This window comes from Dendrobates tinctorius, unplaced genomic scaffold (genome assembly GCF_039654945.1).
Source record: "Dendrobates tinctorius isolate UK_male_01 unplaced genomic scaffold, ASM3965494v1 ptg000047l, whole genome shotgun sequence".
Lineage (NCBI taxonomy): Eukaryota > Metazoa > Chordata > Amphibia > Anura > Dendrobatidae > Dendrobates > Dendrobates tinctorius.
Window position 1 is genome coordinate 9662373 of NW_027361715.1, and position 24328 is coordinate 9686700.

The 24328-nt window shown below is 35.2% G+C and overlaps 15 non-coding genes across 15 annotated transcripts; all 15 read right to left on the bottom strand.

Moving 5' to 3' along the window:
• Positions 1-453: 453 nt before the first annotated feature.
• Positions 454-525, bottom strand: TRNAQ-CUG (transfer RNA glutamine (anticodon CUG)). Its single transcript has one exon. It is a non-coding gene; the product is annotated as a tRNA-Gln (tRNA).
• A 1647-nt stretch (positions 526-2172) lies between these two features.
• TRNAQ-CUG (transfer RNA glutamine (anticodon CUG)) lies at positions 2173-2244 on the bottom strand. The gene has a single exon. It is a non-coding gene; the product is annotated as a tRNA-Gln (tRNA).
• Positions 2245-2790: 546 nt separating this feature from the next.
• TRNAQ-CUG (transfer RNA glutamine (anticodon CUG)) lies at positions 2791-2862 on the bottom strand. Its single transcript has one exon. It is a non-coding gene; the product is annotated as a tRNA-Gln (tRNA).
• A 1523-nt stretch (positions 2863-4385) lies between these two features.
• On the bottom strand, positions 4386-4457 carry TRNAQ-CUG (transfer RNA glutamine (anticodon CUG)). The gene has a single exon. It is a non-coding gene; the product is annotated as a tRNA-Gln (tRNA).
• A 1508-nt stretch (positions 4458-5965) lies between these two features.
• Positions 5966-6037, bottom strand: TRNAQ-CUG (transfer RNA glutamine (anticodon CUG)). The gene has a single exon. It is a non-coding gene; the product is annotated as a tRNA-Gln (tRNA).
• A 3020-nt stretch (positions 6038-9057) lies between these two features.
• TRNAQ-CUG (transfer RNA glutamine (anticodon CUG)) lies at positions 9058-9129 on the bottom strand. The gene has a single exon. It is a non-coding gene; the product is annotated as a tRNA-Gln (tRNA).
• Positions 9130-10652: 1523 nt separating this feature from the next.
• TRNAQ-CUG (transfer RNA glutamine (anticodon CUG)) lies at positions 10653-10724 on the bottom strand. The gene has a single exon. It is a non-coding gene; the product is annotated as a tRNA-Gln (tRNA).
• A 3133-nt stretch (positions 10725-13857) lies between these two features.
• On the bottom strand, positions 13858-13929 carry TRNAQ-CUG (transfer RNA glutamine (anticodon CUG)). Its single transcript has one exon. It is a non-coding gene; the product is annotated as a tRNA-Gln (tRNA).
• A 1511-nt stretch (positions 13930-15440) lies between these two features.
• TRNAQ-CUG (transfer RNA glutamine (anticodon CUG)) lies at positions 15441-15512 on the bottom strand. Its single transcript has one exon. It is a non-coding gene; the product is annotated as a tRNA-Gln (tRNA).
• A 1523-nt stretch (positions 15513-17035) lies between these two features.
• Positions 17036-17107, bottom strand: TRNAQ-CUG (transfer RNA glutamine (anticodon CUG)). Its single transcript has one exon. It is a non-coding gene; the product is annotated as a tRNA-Gln (tRNA).
• Positions 17108-18615: 1508 nt separating this feature from the next.
• Positions 18616-18687, bottom strand: TRNAQ-CUG (transfer RNA glutamine (anticodon CUG)). The gene has a single exon. It is a non-coding gene; the product is annotated as a tRNA-Gln (tRNA).
• A 1508-nt stretch (positions 18688-20195) lies between these two features.
• On the bottom strand, positions 20196-20267 carry TRNAQ-CUG (transfer RNA glutamine (anticodon CUG)). The gene has a single exon. It is a non-coding gene; the product is annotated as a tRNA-Gln (tRNA).
• A 1523-nt stretch (positions 20268-21790) lies between these two features.
• On the bottom strand, positions 21791-21862 carry TRNAQ-CUG (transfer RNA glutamine (anticodon CUG)). The gene has a single exon. It is a non-coding gene; the product is annotated as a tRNA-Gln (tRNA).
• A 1524-nt stretch (positions 21863-23386) lies between these two features.
• Positions 23387-23458, bottom strand: TRNAQ-CUG (transfer RNA glutamine (anticodon CUG)). Its single transcript has one exon. It is a non-coding gene; the product is annotated as a tRNA-Gln (tRNA).
• A 546-nt stretch (positions 23459-24004) lies between these two features.
• On the bottom strand, positions 24005-24076 carry TRNAR-CCG (transfer RNA arginine (anticodon CCG)). The gene has a single exon. It is a non-coding gene; the product is annotated as a tRNA-Arg (tRNA).
• Positions 24077-24328: the final 252 nt, after the last annotated feature.

Consider the following 24328-nt stretch of genomic DNA (forward strand, 5'->3'; position numbering starts at 1 on the left):
AAAATTCAAGTCAACTAGAAGCTTAGAAAGACACTTTAAAGTCTCTTAGTGACTTCTAGTTCCTTTTGTCACCTACAAAAAAGCCACAAGAACATACTCAACTGATGGACTAAACAATTGTTTTTAAATTGCCAAAAAATTCCTCAATAAAACATTATAGATAATTTTGGAAAAAACAAGAGAAAAGAAAATTCAGGAAAATAAGCTGGCGTTTCCTAAAGCCATTTTGATTTGAAATCATCATCAGATTTTCCCACCCGAATTAAAAATCATGGGAACATTTACACAAGTCATAGAATATAGTTGCTTGGTGTAACATACAAGATAAGAATTTTGTTTCCTGAAGTCAATTTTATAGGATTCCATGGATTCTTGCACCATTCAAATCAAGTTTCAAGTTTCATTCTAAAAGTTGAACATAGTAGAAATTATAATGCTAAAGATGAAACTTACAGGTTCCACTGAGATTTGAACTCAGATCGCTGGATTCAGAGTCCAGAGTGCTAACCATTACACCATGGAACCAAACATGTAGCTGACTACTCTAGATTTTCTTGTGGTGAAAATGGAGAAGGGAACACATTAAGGAAATCATGCATGATGGTGAAACTGGCTTTAAAGCTGCAGTACAAATCTACATTTAATACACCATCATAAATTAATATCTCCTCCACTTTTAATCTACAAGTGTGCCTAGAATTCCACAGTATCACAATCAGGACAGTTTTAAAATTGTTTATGAAAACTGTGCCAGCTCTGTTACCAGGAAAAAGGAGAGGAAAATAATTGCAAAACTTAAACTGCTAGAAAGCTGCTCATCCAGAAGTTGCTAAAGATTTTTCACTGTGTGGTAAAAGATTCCACCCGAGAGATAATATAAGTAGAATCGGTGCAAAGCAAAGCACATGTTCCAATCTATCAACCATACCTGACATTTGTGGCAACTAGGTGAGAGATGGAGAAGCACCTCTTACCTGATCGTACGAGGTCTCATCTTTTGATTAGCAGTGTGATTCACATGTGATGATGGGCCAGGCCAGTTAATCAAAATAAGATCTTTAGATGCCTGCAGGTTGGTTCTCCAAATCCAGTCCAGAGATATGAAACAACTTTTTGGGGGATAAACTAAGGAAGGTGTGCATTGATCTACTCAGATAATCATCAAAAAACCTACTTGGAAATTGACATAGTTGGCAATGATTGAATGCGCAGGGAGATCCCAATGGATTTCAAGTCCATCGCTTTAACAACTCAGCCACAACTTCTGAGATACCTTCAAAATTTCAGGCCTCACTAAAATTTAAAAATCTGATGTGAAGTCATCTTAACTTGAAACCTTGTACCGCTCAAGCCTTTCAACAGTTTAAAAGGCAGATTTAGTGTGAGTTGGCTCTGAAAACTTACTAAAGAATACACCAAAAAAGCTCAAAAGAAGAAAAATATTCATTTCTATGTAAACATAAAATAAAATTAGTCTTCGTATTTTCAGTCATTTTGAGCATCTTTTAACTGCATAAAGTTTCCAAAACGGTAAAGTGACTATGTCAATTTCCATTTGATTTTTTTGCTTCGAATACCTTCCGTAATAAAATTCAAGTCAACTAGAAGCTTAGAAAGACACTTTAAAGTCTCTTAGTGACTTCTAGTTCCTTTTGTCACCTACAAAAAAGCCACAAGAACATACTCAACTGATGGACTAAACAATTGTTTTTAAATTGCCAAAAAATTCCTCAATAAAACATTATAGATAATTTTGGAAAAAACAAGAGAAAAGAAAATTCAGGAAAATAAGCTGGCGTTTTCTAAAGCCATTTTGATTTGAAATCATCATCAGATTTTCCCACCCGAATTAAAAATCATGGGAACATTTACACAAGTCATAGAATATAGTTGCTTGGTGTAACATACAAGATAAGAATTTTGTTTCCTGAAGTCAATTTTATAGGATTCCATGGATTCTTGCACCATTCAAATCAAGTTTCAAAGTTTCAAGTTTCATTCTAAAAGTTGAACATAGTAGAAATTATAATGCTAAAGATGAAACTTACAGGTTCCACTGAGAAGTCAATTTTATAGGATTCCATGGATTCTTGCACCATTCAAATCAAGTTTCAAAGTTTCATTCTAAAAGTTGAACATAGTAGAAATTATAATGCTAAAGATGAAACTTACAGGTTCCACTGAGATTTGAACTCAGATCACTGGATTCAGAGTCGAGAGTGCTAACCATTACACCATGGAACCACACATGTAGCTGACTACTCTAGATTTTCTTGTGGTTAAAATGGAGAAGGGAACACATTAAGGAAATCATGCATGATGGTGAAACTGGCTTTAAAGCTGCAGTACAAATCTACATTTAATACACCATCATAAATTAATATCTCCTCCACTTTTAATCTACAAGTGTGCCTAGAATTCCACAGTATCACAATCAGGACAGTTTTAAAATTGTTTATGAAAACTGTGCCAGCTCTGTTACCAGGAAAAAGGAGAGGAAAATAATTGCAAAACTTAAACTGCTAGAAAGCTGCTCATCCAGAAGTTGCTAAAGATTTTTCACTGTGTGGTAAAAGATTCCACCCGAGAGATAATATAAGTAGAATCGGTGCAAAGCAAAGCACATGTTCCAATCTATGGTGTAACATACAAGATAAGAATTTTGTTTCCTGAAGTCAATTTTATAGGATTCCATGGATTCTTGCACCATTCAAATCAAGTTTCAAAGTTTCAAGTTTCATTCTAAAAGTTGAACATAGTAGAAATTATAATGCTAAAGATGAAACTTACAGGTTCCACTGAGATTTGAACTCAGATCGCTGGATTCAGAGTCCAGAGTGCTAACCATTACACCATGGAACCACACATGTAGCTGACTACTCTAGATTTTCTTGTGGTGAAAATGGAGAAGGGAACACATTAAGGAAATCATGCATGATGGTGAAACTGGCTTTAAAGCTGCAGTACAAATCTACATTTAATACACCATCATAAATTAATATCTCCTCCACTTTTAATCTACAAGTGTGCCTAGAATTCCACAGTATCACAATCAGGACAATTTTAAAATTGTTTATGAAAACTGTGCCAGCTCTGTTACCAGGAAAAAGGAGAGGAAAATAATTGCAAAACTTAAACTGCTAGAAAGCTGCTCATCCAGAAGTTGCTAAAGATTTTTCACTGTGTGGTAAAAGATTCCACCCCAGAGATAATATAAGTAGAATCGGTGCAAAGCAAAGCACATGTTCCAATCTAACAACCATACCTGACATTTGTGGCAACTAGATGAGAGATGGAGAAGCACCTCTTACCTGATCGTGCGAGGTCTCATCTTTTGATTAGCAGTGTGATTCACATGTGATGATGGGCCAGGCCAGTTAATCAAAATAAGATCTTTAGATGCCCGCAGGTTGGTTCTCCAAATCCAGTCCAGAAATATGAAACAACTTTTTGGGGGATAAACTAAGGAAGGTGTGCATTGATCTACTCAGATAATCATCAAAAAACCTACTTGGAAATTGACATAGTTGGCAATGATTGAATGCGCAGGGAGATCCCAATGGATTTCAAGTCCATCGCTTTAACAACTCAGCCACAACTTCTGAGATACCTTCAAAATTTCAGGCCTCACTAAAATTTAAAAATCTGATGTGAAGTCATCTTAACTTGAAACCTTGTACCGCTCAAGCCTTTCAACAGTTTAAAAGGCAGATTTAGTGTGAGTTGGCTCTGAAAACTTACTAAAGAATACACCAAAAAAGCTCAAAAGAAGAAAAATATTCATTTCTATGTAAACATAAAATAAAATTAGTCTTCGTATTTTCAGTCGTTTTGAGCATCTTTTAACTGCATAAAGTTTCCAAAACGGTAAAGTGACTATGTCAATTTCCATTTGATTTTTTTGCTTCGAATACCTTCCGTAATAAAATTCAAGTCAACTAGAAGCTTAGAAAGACACTTTAAAGTCTCTTAGTGACTTCTAGTTCCTTTTGTCACCTACAAAAAAGCCACAAGAACATACTCAACTGATGGACTAAACAATTGTTTTTAAATTGCCAAAAAATTCCTCAATAAAACATTATAGATAGTTTTGGAAAAAACAAGAGAAAAGAAAATTCAGGAAAATAAGCTGGCGTTTCCTGAAGCCATTTTGATTTGAAATCATCATCAGATTTTCCCACCCGAACTAAAAATCATGGGAACATTTCCACAAGTCATAGAATATAGTTGCTTGGTGTAACATACAAGATAAGAATTTTGTTTCCTGATGTCAATTTTATAGGATTCCATGGATTCTTGCACCATTCAAATGAAGTTTCAAGTTTTCAAGTTTCATTCTAAAAGTTGAACATAGTAGAAATTATAATGCTAAAGATGAAACTTACAGGTTCCACTGAGATTTGAACGCAGATCGCTGGATTCAGAGTCCAGAGTGCTAACCATTACACCATGGAACCACACATGTAGTTGACTGCTCTAGATTTTCTTGTGGTGAAAATGGAGAAGGGAACACATTAAGGAAATCATGCATGATGGTGAAACTGGCTTTAAAGCTGCAGTACAAATCTACATTTAATACACCATCATAAATTAATATCTCCTCCACTTTTAATCTACAAGTGTGCCTAGAATTCCACAGTATCACAATCAGGACAGTTTTAAAATTGTTTATGAAAACTGTGCCAGCTCTGTTACCAGGAAAAAGGAGAGGAAAATAATTGCAAAACTTAAACTGCTAGAAAGCTGCTCAACCAGAAGTTGCTAAAGATTTTTCACTGTGTGGTAAAAGATTCCACCAGAGAGATAATATAAGTAGAATCGGTGCAAAGCAAAGCACATGTTCCAATCTATCAACCATACCTGACATTTGTGGCAACTAGATGAGAGATGGAGAAGCACCTCTTACCTGATCGTACGAGGTCTCATCTTTTGATTAGCAGTGTGATTCACATGTGATGATGGGCCAGGCCAGTTAATCAAAATAAGATCTTTAGATGCCCGCAGGTTGGTTCTCCAAATCCAGTCCAGAGATACGAAACAACTTTTTGGGGGATAAACTAAGGAAGGTGTGCATTGATCTACTCAGATAATCATCAAAAAACCTACTTGGAAATTGACATAGTTGGCAATGATTGAATGCGCAGGGAGATCCCAATGGATTTCAAGTCCATCGCTTTAACAACTCAGCCACAACTTCTGAGATACCTTCAAAATTTCAGGCCTCACTAAAATGTAAAAATCTGATGTGAAGTCATCTTAACTTGAAACCTTGTACCGCTCAAGCCTTTCAACAGTTTAAAAGGCAGATTTAGTGTGAGTTGGCTCTGAAAACTTACTAAAGAATACACCAAAAAAGCTCAAAAGAAGAAAAATATTCATTTCTATGTAAACATAAAATAAAATTAGTCTTCGTATTTTCAGTCGTTTTGAGCATCTTTTAACTGCATAAAGTTTCCAAAACGGTAAAGTGACTATGTCAATTTCCATTTGATTTTTTTGCTTCGAATACCTTCCGTAATAAAATTCAAGTCAACTAGAAGCTTAGAAAGACACTTTAAAGTCTCTTAGTGACTTCTAGTTCCTTTTGTCACCTACAAAAAAGCCACAAGAACATACTCAACTGATGGACTAAACAATTGTTTTTAAATTGCCAAAAAATTCCTCAATAAAACATTATAGATAATTTTGGAAAAAACAAGAGAAAAGAAAATTCAGGAAAATAAGCTGGCATTTCCTAAAGCCATTTTGATTTGAAATCATCATCAGATTTTCCCACCCGAATTAAAAATCATGGGAACATTTCCACAAGTCATAGAATATAGTTGCTTGGTGTAACATACAAGATAAGAATTTTGTTTCCTGAAGTCAATTTTATAGGATTCCATGGATTCTTGCACCATTCAAATCAAGTTTCATTCTAAAAGTTGAACATAGTAGAAATTATAATGCTAAAGATGAAACTTACAGGTTCCACTGAGATTTGAACTCAGATCGCTGGATTCAGAGTCCAGAGTGCTAACCATTACACCATGGAACCACACATGTAGCTGTAGCTGACTACTCTAGATTTTCTTGTGGTGAAAATGGAGAAGGGAACACATTAAGGAAATCATGCATGATGGTGAAACTGGCTTTAAAGCTGCAGTACAAATCTACATTTAATACACCATCATAAATTAATATCTCCTCCACTTTTAATCTACAAGTGTGCCTAGAATTCCACAGTATCACAATCAGGACAGTTTTAAAATTGTTTATGAAAACTGTGCCAGCTCTGTTACCAGGAAAAAGGAGAGGAAAATAATTGCAAAACTTAAACTGCTAGAAAGCTGCTCATCCAGAAGTTGCTAAAGATTTTTCACTGTGTGGTAAAAGATTCCACCCCAGAGATAATATAAGTAGAATCGGTGCAAAGCAAAGCACATGTTCCAATCTATCAACCATACCTGACATTTGTGGCAACTAGATGAGAGATGGAGAAGCACCTCTTACCTGATCGTGCGAGGTCTCATCTTTTGATTAGCAGTGTGATTCACATGTGATGATGGGCCAGGCCAGTTAATCAAAATAAGATCTTTAGATGCCCGCAGGTTGGTTCTCCAAATCCATTCCTGAGATATGAAACAACTTTTTGGGGGATAAACTAAGGAAGGTGTGCATTGATCTACTCAGATAATCATCAAAAAACCTACTTGGAAATTGACATAGTTGGCAATGATTGAATGCGCAGGGAGATCCCAATGGATTTCAAGTCCATCGCTTTAACAACTCAGCCACAACTTCTGAGATACCTTCAAAATTTCAGGCCTCACTAAAATTTAAAAATCTGATGTGAAGTCATCTTAACTTGAAACCTTGTACCGCTCAAGCCTTTCAACAGTTTAAAAGGCAGATTTAGTGTGAGTTGGCTCTGAAAACTTACTAAAGAATACACCAAAAAAGCTCAAAAGAAGAAAAATATTCATTTCTATGTAAACATAAAATAAAATTAGTCTTCGTATTTTCAGTCGTTTTGAGCATCTTTTAACTGCATAAAGTTTCCAAAACGGTAAAGTGACTATGTCAATTTCCATTTGATTTTTTTGCTTCGAATACCTTCCGTAATAAAATTCAAGTCAACTAGAAGCTTAGAAAGACACTTTAAAGTCTCTTAGTGACTTCTAGTTCCTTTTGTCACCTACAAAAAAGCCACAAGAACATACTCAACTGATGGACTAAACAATTGTTTTTAAATTGCCAAAAAATTCCTCAATAAAACATTATAGATAATTTTGGAAAAAACAAGAGAAAAGAAAATTCAGGAAAATAAGCTGGCGTTTTCTAAAGCCATTTTGATTTGAAATCATCATCAGATTTTCCCACCCGAATTAAAAATCATGGGAACATTTACACAAGTCATAGAATATAGTTGCTTGGTGTAACATACAAGATAAGAATTTTGTTTCCTGAAGTCAATTTTATAGGATTCCATGGATTCTTGCACCATTCAAACTTGATTCAGAGTCCAGAGTGCTAACCATTACACCATGGAACCACACATGTAGCTGACTACTCTAGATTTTCTTGTGGTGAAAATGGAGAAGGGAACACATTAAGGAAATCATGCATGATGGTGAAACTGGCTTTAAAGCTGCAGTACAAATCTACATTTAATACACCATCATAAATTAATATCTCCTCCACTTTTAATCTACAAGTGTGCCTAGAATTCCACAGTATCACAATCAGGACAGTTTTAAAATTGTTTATGAAAACTGTGCCAGCTCTGTTACCAGGAAAAAGGAGAGGAAAATAATTGCAAAACTTAAACTGCTAGAAAGCTGCTCATCCAGAAGTTGCTAAAGATTTTTCACTGTGTGGTAAAAGATTCCACCCCAGAGATAATATAAGTAGAATCGGTGCAAAGCAAAGCACATGTTCCAATCTATCAACCATACCTGACATTTGTGGCAACTAGATGAGAGATGGAGAAGCACCTCTTACCTGATCGTACGAGGTCTCATCTTTTGATTAGCAGTGTGATTCACATGTGATGATGGGCCAGGCCAGTTAATCAAAATAAGATCTTTAGATGCCCGCAGGTTGGTTCTCCAAATCCAGTCCAGAGATATGAAACAACTTTTTGGGGGATAAACTAAGGAAGGTGTGCATTGATCTACTCAGATAATCATCAAAAAACCTACTTGGAAATTGACATAGTTGGCAATGATTGAATGCGCAGGGAGATCCCAATGGATTTCAAGTCCATCGCTTTAACAACTCAGCCACAACTTCTGAGATACCTTCAAAATTTCAGGCCTCACTAAAATTTAAAAATCTGATGTGAAGTCATCTTAACTTGAAACCTTGTACCGCTCAAGCCTTTCAACAGTTTAAAAGGCAGATTTAGTGTGAGTTGGCTCTGAAAACTTACTAAAGAATACACCAAAAAAGCTCAAAAGAAGAAAAATATTCATTTCTATGTAAACATAAAATAAAATTAGTCTTCGTATTTTCAGTCGTTTTGAGCATCTTTTAACTGCATAAAGTTTCCAAAACGGTAAAGTGACTATGTCAATTTCCATTTGATTTTTTTGCTTCGAATACCTTCCGTAATAAAATTCAAGTCAACTAGAAGCTTAGAAAGACACTTTAAAGTCTCTTAGTGACTTCTAGTTCCTTTTGTCACCTACAAAAAAGCCACAAGAACATACTCAACTGATGGACTAAACAATTGTTTTTAAATTGCCAAAAAATTCCTCAATAAAACATTATAGATAATTTTGGAAAAAACAAGAGAAAAGAAAATTCAGGAAAATAAGCTGGCGTTTTCTAAAGCCATTTTGATTTGAAATCATCATCAGATTTTCCCACCCGAATTAAAAATCATGGGAACATTTACACAAGTCATAGAATATAGTTGCTTGGTGTAACATACAAGATAAGAATTTTGTTTCCTGAAGTCAATTTTATAGGATTCCATGGATTCTTGCACCATTCAAATCAAGTTTCAAAGTTTCAAGTTTCATTCTAAAAGTTGAACATAGTAGAAATTATAATGCTAAAGATGAAACTTACAGGTTCCACTGAGATTTGAACTCAGATCGCTGGATCCAGAGTCCAGAGTGCTAACCATTACACCATGGAACCACACATGTAGCTGACTACTCTAGATTTTCTTGTGGTGAAAATGGAGAAGGGAACACATTAAGGAAATCATGCATGATGGTGAAACTGGCTTTAAAGCTGCAGTACAAATCTACATTTAATACACCATCATAAATTAATATCTCCTCCACTTTTAATCTACAAGTGTGCCTAGAATTCCACAGTATCACAATCAGGACAGTTTTAAAATTGTTTATGAAAACTGTGCCAGCTCTGTTACCAGGAAAAAGGAGAGGAAAATAATTGCAAAACTTAAACTGCTAGAAAGCTGCTCATCCAGAAGTTGCTAAAGATTTTTCACTGTGTGGTAAAAGATTCCACCCCAGAGATAATATAAGTAGAATCGGTGCAAAGCAAAGCACATGTTCCAATCTATCAACCATACCTGACATTTGTGGCAACTAGATGAGAGATGGAGAAGCACCTCTTACCTGATCGTACGAGGTCTCATCTTTTGATTAGCAGTGTGATTCACATGTGATGATGGGCCAGGCCAGTTAATCAAAATAAGATCTTTAGATGCCCGCAGGTTGGTTCTCCAAATCCAGTCCAGAGATATGAAACAACTTTTTGGGGGATAAACTAAGGAAGGTGTGCATTGATCTACTCAGATAATCATCAAAAAACCTACTTGGAAATTGACATAGTTGGCAATGATTGAATGCGCAGGGAGATCCCAATGGATTTCAAGTCCATCGCTTTAACAACTCAGCCACAACTTCTGAGATACCTTCAAAATTTCAGGCCTCACTAAAATTTAAAAATCTGATGTGAAGTCATCTTAACTTGAAACCTTGTACCGCTCAAGCCTTTCAACAGTTTAAAAGGCAGATTTAGTGTGAGTTGGCTCTGAAAACTTACTAAAGAATACACCAAAAAAGCTCAAAAGAAGAAAAATATTCATTTCTATGTAAACATAAAATAAAATTAGTCTTCGTATTTTCAGTCGTTTTGAGCATCTTTTAACTGCATAAAGTTTCCAAAACGGTAAAGTGACTATGTCAATTTCCATTTGATTTTTTTGCTTCGAATACCTTCCGTAATAAAATTCAAGTCAACTAGAAGCTTAGAAAGACACTTTAAAGTCTCTTAGTGACTTCTAGTTCCTTTTGTCACCTACAAAAAAGCCACAAGAACATACTCAACTGATGGACTAAACAATTGTTTTTAAATTGCCAAAAAATTCCTCAATAAAACATTATAGATAATTTTGGAAAAAACAAGAGAAAAGAAAATTCAGGAAAATAAGCTGGCGTTTTCTAAAGCCATTTTGATTTGAAATCATCATCAGATTTTCCCACCCGAATTAAAAATCATGGGAACATTTACACAAGTCATAGAATATAGTTGCTTGGTGTAACATACAAGATAAGAATTTTGTTTCCTGAAGTCAATTTTATAGGATTCCATGGATTCTTGCACCATTCAAATCAAGTTTCAAAGTTTCAAGTTTCATTCTAAAAGTTGAACATAGTAGAAATTATAATGCTAAAGATGAAACTTACAGGTTCCACTGAGATTTGAACTCAGATCGCTGGATCCAGAGTCCAGAGTGCTAACCATTACACCATGGAACCACACATGTAGCTGACTACTCTAGATTTTCTTGTGGTGAAAATGGAGAAGGGAACACATTAAGGAAATCATGCATGATGGTGAAACTGGCTTTAAAGCTGCAGTACAAATCTACATTTAATACACCATCATAAATTAATATCTCCTCCACTTTTAATCTACAAGTGTGCCTAGAATTCCACAGTATCACAATCAGGACAGTTTTAAAATTGTTTATGAAAACTGTGCCAGCTCTGTTACCAGGAAAAAGGAGAGGAAAATAATTGCAAAACTTAAACTGCTAGAAAGCTGCTCATCCAGAAGTTGCTAAAGATTTTTCACTGTGTGGTAAAAGATTCCACCCCAGAGATAATATAAGTAGAATCGGTGCAAAGCAAAGCACATGTTCCAATCTATCAACCATACCTGACATTTGTGGCAACTAGATGAGAGATGGAGAAGCACCTCTTACCTGATCGTACGAGGTCTCATCTTTTGATTAGCAGTGTGATTCACATGTGATGATGGGCCAGGCCAGTTAATCAAAATAAGATCTTTAGATGCCCGCAGGTTGGTTCTCCAAATCCAGTCCAGAGATATGAAACAACTTTTTGGGGGATAAACTAAGGAAGGTGTGCATTGATCTACTCAGATAATCATCAAAAAACCTACTTGGAAATTGACATAGTTGGCAATGATTGAATGCGCAGGGAGATCCCAATGGATTTCAAGTCCATCGCTTTAACAACTCAGCCACAACTTCTGAGATACCTTCAAAATTTCAGGCCTCACTAAAATTTAAAAATCTGATGTGAAGTCATCTTAACTTGAAACCTTGTACCGCTCAAGCCTTTCAACAGTTTAAAAGGCAGATTTAGTGTGAGTTGGCTCTGAAAACTTACTAAAGAATACACCAAAAAAGCTCAAAAGAAGAAAAATATTCATTTCTATGTAAACATAAAATAAAATTAGTCTTCGTATTTTCAGTCGTTTTGAGCATCTTTTAACTGCATAAAGTTTCCAAAACGGTAAAGTGACTATGTCAATTTCCATTTGATTTTTTTGCTTTGAATACCTTCCGTAATAAAATTCAAGTCAACTAGAAGCTTAGAAAGACACTTTAAAGTCTCTTAGTGACTTCTAGTTCCTTTTGTCACCTACAAAAAAGCCACAAGAACATACTCAACTGATGGACTAAACAATTGTTTTTAAATTGCCAAAAAAATCCTCAATAAAACATTATAGATAATTTTGGAAAAAACAAGAGAAAAGAAAATTCAGGAAAATAAGCTGGCGTTTCCTAAAGCCATTTTGATTTGAAATCATCATCAGATTTTCCCACCAGAATTAAAAATCATGGGAACATTTCCACAAGTCATAGAATATTGTTGCTTGGTGTAACATACAAGATAAGAATTTTGTTTCCTTTAGTCAATTTTATAGGATTCCTTGGATTCTTGCACCATTCAAATCAAGTTTCAAGTTTTTAAGTTTCAAGTTTCATTCTAAAAGTTGAACATAGTAGAAATTATAATGCTAAAGATGAAACTTTCAGGTTCCACTGAGATTTGAACTCAGATCACTGGATTTAGAGTCCAGAGTGCTAACCATTACACCATGGAACCACACATGCAGCTGACTACTCTAGATTTTCTTGTGGTGAAAATGGAGAAGGGAACACATTAAGGAAATCATGCATGATGGTGAAACTGGCTTTAAAGCTGCAGTACAAATCTACATTTAATACACCATCATAAATTAATATCTCCTCCACTTTTAATCTACAAGTGTGCCTAGAATTCCACAGTATCACAATCAGGACAGTTTTAAAATTGTTTATGAAAACTGTGCCAGCTCTGTTACCAGGAAAAAGGAGAGGAAAATAATTGCAAAACTTAAACTGCTAGAAAGCTGCTCATCCAGAAGTTGCTAAAGATTTTTCACTGTGTGGTAAAAGATTCCACCCGAGAGATAATATAAGTAGAATTGGTGCAAAGCAAAGCACATGTTCCAATCTATCAACCATACCTGACATTTGTGGCAACTAGATGAGAGATGGAGAAGCACCTCTTACCTGATCGCACGAGGTCGCATCTTTTGATTAGCAGTGTGATTCACATGTGATGATGGGCCAGGCCAGTTAATCAAAATAAGATCTTTAGATGCCCGCAGGTTGGTTCTCCAAATCCAGTCCAGAGATATGAAACAACTTTTTGGGGGATAAACTAAGGAAGGTGTGCATTGATCTACTCAGATAATCATCAAAAAACCTACTTGGAAATTGACATAGTTGGCAATGATTGAATGCGCAGGGAGATCCCAATGGATTTCAAGTCCATCGCTTTAACAACTCAGCCACAACTTCTGAGATACCTTCAAAATTTCAGGCCTCACTAAAATTTAAAAATCTGATGTGAAGTCATTTTAACTTGAAACCTTGTACCGCTCAAGCCTTTCAACAGTTTAAAAGGCAGATTTAGTGTGAGTTGGCTCTGAAAACTTACTAAAGAATACACCAAAAAAGCTCAAAAGAAGAAAAATATTCATTTCTATGTAAACATAAAATAAAATTAGTCTTCGTATTTTCAGTCGTTTTGAGCATCTTTTAACTGCATAAAGTTTCCAAAACGGTAAAGTGACTATGTCAATTTCCATTTGATTTTTTTGCTTTGAATACCTTCCGTAATAAAATTCAAGTCAACTAGAAGCTTAGAAAGACACTTTAAAGTCTCTTAGTGACTTCTAGTTCCTTTTGTCACCTACAAAAAAGCCACAAGAACATACTCAACTGATGGACTAAACAATTGTTTTTAAATTGCCAAAAAAATCCTCAATAAAACATTATAGATAATTTTGGAAAAAAACAAGAGAAAAGAAAATTCAGGAAAATAAGCTGGCGTTTCCTAAAGCCATTTTGATTTGAAATCATCATCAGATTTTCCCACCAGAATTAAAAATCATGGGAACATTTCCACAAGTCATAGAATATTGTTGCTTGGTGTAACATACAAGATAAGAATTTTGTTTCCTTTAGTCAATTTTATAGGATTCCTTGGATTCTTGCACCATTCAAATCAAGTTTCAAGTTTTTAAGTTTCAAGTTTCATTCTAAAAGTTGAACATAGTAGAAATTATAATGCTAAAGATGAAACTTACAGGTTCCACTGAGATTTGAACTCAGATCGCTGGATTCAGAGTCCAGAGTGCTAACCATTACACCATGGAACCACACATGTAGCTTACTACTCTAGATTTTCTTGTGGTGAAAATGGAGAAGGGAACACATTAAGGAAATCATGCATGATGGTGAAACTGGCTTTAATGCTGCAGTACAAATCTACATTTAATACACCATCATAAATTAATATCTCCTCCACTTTTAATCTACAAGTGTGCCTAGAATTCCACAGTATCACAATCAGGACAGTTTTAAAATTGTTTATGAAAACTGTGCCAGCTCTGTTACCAGGAAAAAGGAGAGGAAAATAATTGCAAAACTTAAACTGCTAGAAAGCTGCTCATCCAGAAGTTGCTAAAGATTTTTCACTGTGTGGTAAAAGATTCCACCCCAGAGATAATATAAGTAGAATCGGTGCAAAGCACATGTTCCAATCTATCAACCATACCTGACATTTGTGGCAACTAGATGAGAGATGGAGAAGCACCTCTTACCTGATCGCATGAGGTCTCATCTTTTGAATAGCAGTGTGATTCACATGTGATGATGGGCCAGGCCAGTTAATCAAAACAAGATCTTTAGATGCCCACAGGTTGGTTCTCCAAATCCAGTCCAGAGATATGAAACAACTTTTTGGGGGATACACTAAGGAAGGTGTGCATTGATCTACTCAGATAATCATCAAAAAACCTACTTGGAAATTGACATAGTTGGCAATGATTGAATGCGCAGGGAGATCCCAATGGATTTCAAGTCCATCGCTTTAACAACTCAGCCACAACTTCTGAGATACCTTCAAAATTACAGGCCTCACTAAAATTTAAAAATCTGATGTGAAGTCATCTTAACTTGAAACCTTGTACCGCTCAAGCCTTTCAACAGTTTAAAAGGCAGATTTAGTGTGAGTTGGCTCTGAAAACTTACTAAAGAATACACCAAAAAAGCTCAAAAGAAGAAAAATGTTCATTTCTATGTAAACATAAAATAAAATTAGTCTTCGTATTTTCAGTCGTTTTGAGCATCTTTTAACTGCATAAAGTTTCCAAAACGGTAAAGTGACTATGTCAATTTCCATTTGATTTTTTTGCTTCGAATACCTTCCGTAATAAAATTCAAGTCAACTAGAAGCTTAGAAAGACACTTTAAAGTCTCTTAGTCACTTCTAGTTCCTTTTGTCACCTACAAAAAAGCCACAAGAACATACTCAACTGATGGACTAAACAATTGTTTTTAAATTGCCAAAAAATTCCTCAATAAAACATTATAGATAATTTTGGAAAAAACAAGAGAAAAGAAAATTCAGGAAAATAAGCTGGCGTTTCCTAAAGCCATTTTGATTTGAAATCATCATCAGATTTTCCCACCCGAACTAAAAATCATGGGAACATTTACACAAGTCATAGAATATAGTTGCTTGGTGTAACATACAAGATAAGAATTTTGTTTCCTGAAGTCAATTTTATAGGATTCCATGGATTCTTGCACCATTCAAATCAAGTTTCAAGTTTTCATTCTAAAAGTTGAACATAGTAGAAATTATAATGCTAAAGATGAAACTTACAGGTTCCACTGAGATTTGAACTCAGATCGCTGGATTCAGAGTCCAGAGTGCTAACCATTACACCATGGAACCACACATGTAGTTGACTGCTCTAGATTTTCTTGTGGTGAAAATGGAGAAGGGAACACATTAAGGAAATCATGCATGATGGTGAAACTGGCTTTAAAGCTGCAGTACAAATCTACATTTAATACACCATCATAAATTAATATCTCCTCCACTTTTAATCTACAAGTGTGCCTAGAATTCCACAGTATCACAATCAGGACAGTTTTAAAATTGTTTATGAAAACTGTGCCAGCTCTGTTACCAGGAAAAAGGAGAGGAAAATAATTGCAAAACTTAAACTGCTAGAAAGCTGCTCATCCAGAAGTTGTTAAAGATTTTTCACTGTGTGGTAAAAGATTCCACCCGAGAGATAATATAAGTAGAATTGGTGCAAAGCAAAGCACATGTTCCAATCTATCAACCATACCTGACATTTGTGGCAACTAGATGAGAGATGGAGAAGCACCTCTTACCTGATCGCACGAGGTCGCATCTTTTGATTAGCAGTGTGATTCACATGTGATGATGGGCCAGGCCAGTTAATCAAAATAAGATCTTTAGATGCCCGCAGGTTGGTTCTCCAAATCCAGTCCAGAGATATGAAACAACTTTTTGGGGGATAAACTAAGGAAGGTGTGCATTGATCTACTCAGATAATCATCAAAAAACCTACTTGGAAATTGACATAGTTGGCAATGATTGAATGCGCAGGGAGATCCCAATGGATTTCAAGTCCATCGCTTTAACAACTCAGCCACAACTTCTGAGATACCTTCAAAATTTCAGGCCTCACTAAAATTTAAAAATCTGATGTGAAGTCATCTTAACTTGAAACCTTGTACCGCTCAAGCCTTTCAACAGTTTAAAAGGCAGATTTAGTGTGAGTTGGCTCTGAAAACTTACTAAAGAATACACCAAAAAAGCTCAAAAGAAGAAAAATATTCATTTCTATGTAAACATAAAATAAAATTAGTCTTCGTATTTTCAGTCATTTTGAGCATCTTTTAACTGCATAATGTTTCCAAAACGGTAAAGTGACTATGTCAATTTCCATTTGATTTTTTTGCTTCGAATACCTTCCGTAATAAAATTCAAGTCAACTAGAAGCTTAGAAAGACACTTTAAAGTCTCTTAGTCACTTCTAGTTCCTTTTGTCACCTACAAAAAAGCCACAAGAACATACTCAACTGATGGACTAAACAATTGTTTTTAAATTGCCAAAAAATTCCTCAATAAAACATTATAGATAATTTTGGAAAAAACAAGAGAAAAGAAAATTCAGGAAAATAAGCTGGCGTTTTTTAAAGCCATTTTGATTTGAAATCATCATCAGATTTTCCCACCCGAATTAAAAATCATGGGAACATTTACACAAGTCATAGAATATAGTTGCTTGGTGTAACATACAAGATAAGAATTTTGTTTCCTGAAGTCAATTTTATAGGATTCCATGGATTCTTGCACCATTCAAATCAAGTTTCAAAGTTTCAAGTTTCATTCTAAAAGTTGAACATAGTAGAAATTATAATGCTAAAGATGAAACTTACAGGTTCCACTGAGATTTGAACTCAGATCGCTGGATTCAGAGTCCAGAGTGCTAACCATTACACCATGGAACCACACATGCAGCTGACTACTCTAGATTTTCTTGTGGTGAAAATGGAGAAGGGAACACATTAAGGAAATCATGCATGATGGTGAAACTGGCTTTAAAGCTGCAGTACAAATCTACATTTAATACACCATCATAAATTAATATCTCCTCCACTTTTAATCTACAAGTGTGCCTAGAATTCCACAGTATCACAATCAGGACAGTTTTAAAATTGTTTATGAAAACTGTGCCAGCTCTGTTACCAGGAAAAAGGAGAGGAAAATAATTGCAAAACTTAAACTGCTAGAAAGCTGCTCATCCAGAAGTTGCTAAAGATTTTTCACTGTGTGGTAAAAGATTCCACCCGAGAGATAATATAAGTAGAATCGGTGCAAAGCAAAGCACATGTTCCAATCTATCAACCATACCTGACATTTTTGGCAACTAGATGAGAGATGGAGAAGCACCTCTTACCTGATCGTACGAGGTCTCATCTTTTGATTAGCAGTGTGATTCACATGTGATGATGGGCCAGGCCAGTTAATCAAAATAAGATCTTTAGATGCCCGCAGGTTGGTTCTCCAAATCCAGTCCAGAGATACGAAACAACTTTTTGGGGGATAAACTAAGGAAGGTGTGCATTGATCTACTCAGATAATCATCAAAAAACCTACTTGGAAATTGACATAGTTGGCAATGATTGAATGCGCAGGGAGATCCCAATGGATTTCAAGTCCATCGCTTTAACAACTCAGCCACAACTTCTGAGATACCTTCAAAATTTCAGGCCTCACTAAAATGTAAAAATCTGATGTGAAGTCATCTTAACTTGAAACCTTGTACCGCTCAAGCCTTTCAACAGTTTAAAAGGCAGATTTAGTGTGAGTTGGCTCTGAAAACTTACTAAAGAATACACCAAAAAAGCTCAAAAGAAGAAAAATATTCATTTCTATGTAAACATAAAATAAAATTAGTCTTCGTATTTTCAGTCGTTTTGAGCATCTTTTAACTGCATAAAGTTTCCAAAACGGTAAAGTGACTATGTCAATTTCCATTTGATTTTTTTGCTTCGAATACCTTCCGTAATAAAATTCAAGTCAACTAGAAGCTTAGAAAGACACTTTAAAGTCTCTTAGTGACTTCTAGTTCCTTTTGTCACCTACAAAAAAGCCACAAGAACATACTCAACTGATGGACTAAACAATTGTTTTTAAATTGCCAAAAAATTCCTCAATAAAACATTATAGATAATTTTGGAAAAAACAAGAGAAAAGAAAATTCAGGAAAATAAGCTGGCATTTCCTAAAGCCATTTTGATTTGAAATCATCATCAGATTTTCCCACCCGAATTAAAAATCATGGGAACATTTCCACAAGTCATAGAATATAGTTGCTTGGTGTAACATACAAGATAAGAATTTTGTTTCCTGAAGTCAATTTTATAGAATTCCATGGATTCTTGCACCATTCAAATCAAGTTTCATTCTAAAAGTTGAACATAGTAGAAATTATAATGCTAAAGATGAAACTTACAGGTTCCACTGAGATTTGAACTCAGATCGCTGGATTCAGAGTCCAGAGTGCTAACCATTACACCATGGAACCACACATGTAGCTGACTACTCTAGATTTTCTTGTGGTGAAAATGGAGAAGGGAACACATTAAGGAAATCATGCATGATGGTGAAACTGGCTTTAAAGCTGCAGTACAAATCTACATTTAATACACCATCATAAATTAATATCTCCTCCACTTTTAATCTACAAGTGTGCCTAGAATTCCACAGTATCACAATCAGGACAGTTTTAAAATTGTTTATGAAAACTGTGCCAGCTCTGTTACCAGGAAAAAGGAGAGGAAAATAATTGCAAAACTTAAACTGCTAGAAAGCTGCTCATCCAGAAGTTGCTAAAGATTTTTCACTGTGTGGTAAAAGATTCCACCCGAGAGATAATATAAGTAGAATCGGTGCAAAGCAAAGCACATGTTCCAATCTATCAACCATACCTGACATTTTTGGCAACTAGATGAGAGATGGAGAAGCACCTCTTACCTGATCGTACGAGGTCTCATCTTTTGATTAGCAGTGTGATTCACATGTGATGATGGGCCAGGCCAGTTAATCAAAATAAGATCTTTAGATGCCCGCAGGTTGGTTCTCCAAATCCAGTCCAGAGATACGAAACAACTTTTTGGGGGATAAACTAAGGAAGGTGTGCATTGATCTACTCAGATAATCATCAAAAAACCTACTTGGAAATTGACATAGTTGGCAATGATTGAATGCGCAGGGAGATCCCAATGGATTTCAAGTCCATCGCTTTAACAACTCAGCCACAACTTCTGAGATACCTTCAAAATTTCAGGCCTCACTAAAATGTAAAAATCTGATGTGAAGTCATCTTAACTTGAAACCTTGTACCGCTCAAGCCTTTCAACAGTTTAAAAGGCAGATTTAGTGTGAGTTGGCTCTGAAAACTTACTAAAGAATACACCAAAAAAGCTCAAAAGAAGAAAAATATTCATTTCTATGTAAACATAAAATAAAATTAGTCTTCGTATTTTCAGTCGTTTTGAGCATCTTTTAACTGCATAAAGTTTCCAAAACGGTAAAGTGACTATGTCAATTTCCATTTGATTTTTTTGCTTCGAATACCTTCCGTAATAAAATTCAAGTCAACTAGAAGCTTAGAAAGACACTTTAAAGTCTCTTAGTGACTTCTAGTTCCTTTTGTCACCTACAAAAAAGCCACAAGAACATACTCAACTGATGGACTAAACAATTGTTTTTAAATTGCCAAAAAATTCCTCAATAAAACATTATAGATAATTTTGGAAAAAACAAGAGAAAAGAAAATTCAGGAAAATAAGCTGGCATTTCCTAAAGCCATTTTGATTTGAAATCATCATCAGATTTTCCCACCCGAATTAAAAATCATGGGAACATTTCCACAAGTCATAGAATATAGTTGCTTGGTGTAACATACAAGATAAGAATTTTGTTTCCTGAAGTCAATTTTATAGAATTCCATGGATTCTTGCACCATTCAAATCAAGTTTCATTCTAAAAGTTGAACATAGTAGAAATTATAATGCTAAAGATGAAACTTACAGGTTCCACTGAGATTTGAACTCAGATCGCTGGATTCAGAGTCCAGAGTGCTAACCATTACACCATGGAACCACACATGTAGCTGACTACTCTAGATTTTCTTGTGGTGAAAATGGAGAAGGGAACACATTAAGGAAATCATGCATGATGGTGAAACTGGCTTTAAAGCTGCAGTACAAATCTACATTTAATACACCATCATAAATTAATATCTCTTCCACTTTTAATCTACAAGTGTGCCTAGAATTCCACAGTATCACAATCAGGACAGTTTTAAAATTGTTTATGAAAACTGTGCCAGCTCTGTTACCAGGAAAAAGGAGAGGAAAATAATTGCAAAACTTAAACTGCTAGAAAGCTGCTCATCCAGAAGTTGCTAAAGATTTTTCACTGTGTGGTAAAAGATTCCACCCGAGAGATAATATAAGTAGAATCAGTGCAAAGCAAAGCACATGTTCCAATCTATCAACCATACCTGACATTTGTGGCAACTAGATGAGAGATGGAGAAGCACCTCTTACCTGATCGCACGAGGTCTCATCTTTTGATTAGCAGTGTGATTCACATGTGATGATGGGCCAGGCCAGTTAATCAAAATAAGATATTTAGATGCCCGCAGGTTGGTTCTCCAAATCCAGTCCAGAGATATGAAACAACTTTTTGGGGGATAAACTAAGGAAGGTGTGCATTGATCTACTCAGATAATCATCAAAAAACCTACTTGGAAATTGACATAGTTGGCAATGATTGAATGCGCAGGGAGATCCCAATGGATTTCAAGTCCATCGCTTTAACAACTCAGCCACAACTTCTGAGATACCTTCAAAATTTCAGGCCTCACTAAAATGTAAAAATCTGATGTGAAGTCATCTTAACTTGAAACCTTGTACCGCTCAAGCCTTTCAACAGTTTAAAAGGCAGATTTAGTGTGAGTTGGCTCTGAAAACTTACTAAAGAATACACCAAAAAAGCTCAAAAGAAGAAAAATATTCATTTCTATGTAAACATAAAATAAAATTAGTCTTCGTATTTTCAGTCGTTTTGAGCATCTTTTAACTGCATAAAGTTTCCAAAACGGTAAAGTGACTATGTCAATTTCCATTTGATTTCTTTGCTTCGAATACCTTCCGTAATAAAATTCAAGTCAACTAGAAGCTTAGAAAGACACTTTAAAGTCTCTTAGTGACTTCTAGTTCCTTTTGTCACCTACAAAAAAGCCACAAGAACATACTCAACTGATGGACTAAACAATTGTTTTTAAATTGCCAGAAAATTCCTCAATAAAACATTATAGATAATTTTGGAAAAAACAAGAGAAAAGAAAATTCATGAAAATAAGCTGGCGTTTCCTAAAGCCATTTTGATTTGAAATCATCATCAGATTTTCCCACCCGAATTAAAAATCATGGGAACATTTACACAAGTCATAGAATATAGTTGCTTGGTGTAACATACAAGATAAGAATTTTGTTTCCTGAAGTCAATTTTATAGGATTCCATGGATTCTTGCACCATTCAAATCAAGTTTCAAAGTTTCAAGTTTCATTCTAAAAGTTGAACATAGTAGAAATTATAATGCTAAAGATAAAACTTACAGGTTCCACTGAGATTTGAACTCAGATCGCTGAATTCAGAGTCCAGAGTGCTAACCATTACACCATGGAACCACACATGCAGCTGACTACTCTAGATTTTCTTGTGGTGAAAATGGAGAAGGGAACACATTAAGGAAATCATGCATGATGGTGAAACTGGCTTTAAAGCTGCAGTACAAATCTACATTTAATACACCATAATAAATTAATATCTCCTCCACTTTTAATCTACAAGTGTGCCTAGAATTCCACAGTATCACAATCAGGACAGTTTTAAAATTGTTTATGAAAACTGTGCCAGCTCTGTTACCAGGAAAAAAGGAGAGGAAAATAATTGCAAAACTTAAACTGCTAGAAAGCTGCTTATCCAGAAGTTGCTAAAGATTTTTCACTGTGTGGTAAAAGATTCCACCCGAGAGATAATATAAGTAGAATCGGTGCAAAGCAAAGCACATGTTCCAATCTATCAACTATACCTGACATTTGTGGCAACTAGATGAGAGATGGAGAAGCACCTCTTACCTGATCGCATGAGGTCTCATCTTTTGAATAGCAGTGTGATTCACATGTGATGATGGGCCAGGCCAGTTAATCAAAATAAGATCTTTAGATGCCCGCAGGTTGGTTCTCCAAATCCAGTCCAGAGATATGAAACAACTTTTTGGGGTATAAACTAAGGAAGGTGTGCATTGATCTACTCAGATAATCATCAAAAAACCTACTTGGAAATTGACATAGTTGGCAATGATTGAATGCGCAGGGAGATCCCAATGGATTTCAAGTCCATCGCTTTAACAACTCAGCCACAACTTCTGAGATACCTTCAAAATTTCAGGCCTCACTAAAATTTAAAAATCTGATGTGAAGTCATCTTAACTTGAAACCTTGTACCGCTCAAGCCTTTAAACAGTTTAAAAGGCAGATTTAGTGTGAGTTGGCTCTGAAAACTTACTAAAGAATACACCAAAAAAGCTCAAAAGAAGAAAAATATTCATTTCTATGTAAACATAAAATAAAATTAGTCTTCGTATTTTCAGTCGTTTTGAGCATCTTTTAACTGCATAAAGTTTCCAAAACGGTAAAGTGACTATGTCAATTTCCATTTGATTTTTTTGCTTCGAATACCTTCCGTAATAAAATTCAAGTCAACTAGAAGCTTAGAAAGACACTTTAAAGTCTCTTAGTGACTTCTAGTTCCTTTTGTCACCTACAAAAAAGCCACAAGAACATACTCAACTGATGGACTAAACAATTGTTTTTAAATTGCCAAAAAATTCCTCAATAAAACATTATAGATAATTTTGGAAAAAACAAGAGAAAAGAAAATTCAGGAAAATAAGCTGGCGTTTTCTAAAGCCATTTTGATTTGAAATCATCATCAGATTTTCCCACCCGAATTAAAAATCATGGGAACATTTACACAAGTCATAGAATATAGTTGCTTGGTGTAACATACAAGATAAGAATTTTGTTTCCTGAAGTCAATTTTATAGGATTCCATGGATTCTTGCACCATTCAAATCAAGTTTCAAAGTTTCAAGTTTCATTCTAAAAGTTGAACATAGTAGAAATTATAATGCTAAAGATGAAACTTAAAGGTTCCACTGAGATTTGAACTCAGATCGCTGGATCCAGAGTCCAGAGTGCTAACCATTACACCATGGAACCACACATGTAGCTGACTACTCTAGATTTTCTTGTGGTGAAAATGGAGAAGGGAACACATTAAGGAAATCATGCATGATGGTGAAACTGGCTTTAAAGCTGCAGTACAAATCTACATTTAATACACCATCATAAATTAATATCTCCTCCACTTTTAATCTACAAGTGTGCCTAGAATTCCACAGTATCACAATCAGGACAGTTTTAAAATTGTTTATGAAAACTGTGCCAGCTCTGTTACCAGGAAAAAGGAGAGGAAAATAATTGCAAAACTTAAACTGCTAGAAAGCTGCTCATCCAGAAGTTGCTAAAGATTTTTCACTGTGTGGTAAAAGATTCCACCTGAGAGATAATATAAGTAGAATCGGTGCAAAGCAAAGCACATGTTCCAATCTATGGTGTAACATACAAGATAAGAATTTTGTTTCCTGAAGTCAATTTTATAGGATTCCATGGATTCTTGCACCATTCAAATCAAGTTTCAAAGTTTCAAGTTTCATTCTAAAAGTTGAACATAGTAGAAATTATAATGCTAAAGATGAAACTTACAGGTTCCACTGAGATTTGAACTCAGATCGCTGGATTCGGAGTCCAGAGTGCTAACCATTACACCATGGAACCACACATGCAGCTGACTACTCTAGATTTTCTTGTGGTGAAAATGGAGAAGGGAACACATTAAGGAAATCATGCATGATGGTGAAACTGGCTTTAAAGCTGCAGTACAAATCTACATTTAATACACCATCATAAATTAATATCTCCTCCACTTTTAATCTACAAGTGTGCCTAGAATTCCACAGTATCACAATCAGGACAGTTTTAAAATTGTTTATGAAAACTGTGCCAGCTCTGTTACCAGGAAAAAGGAGA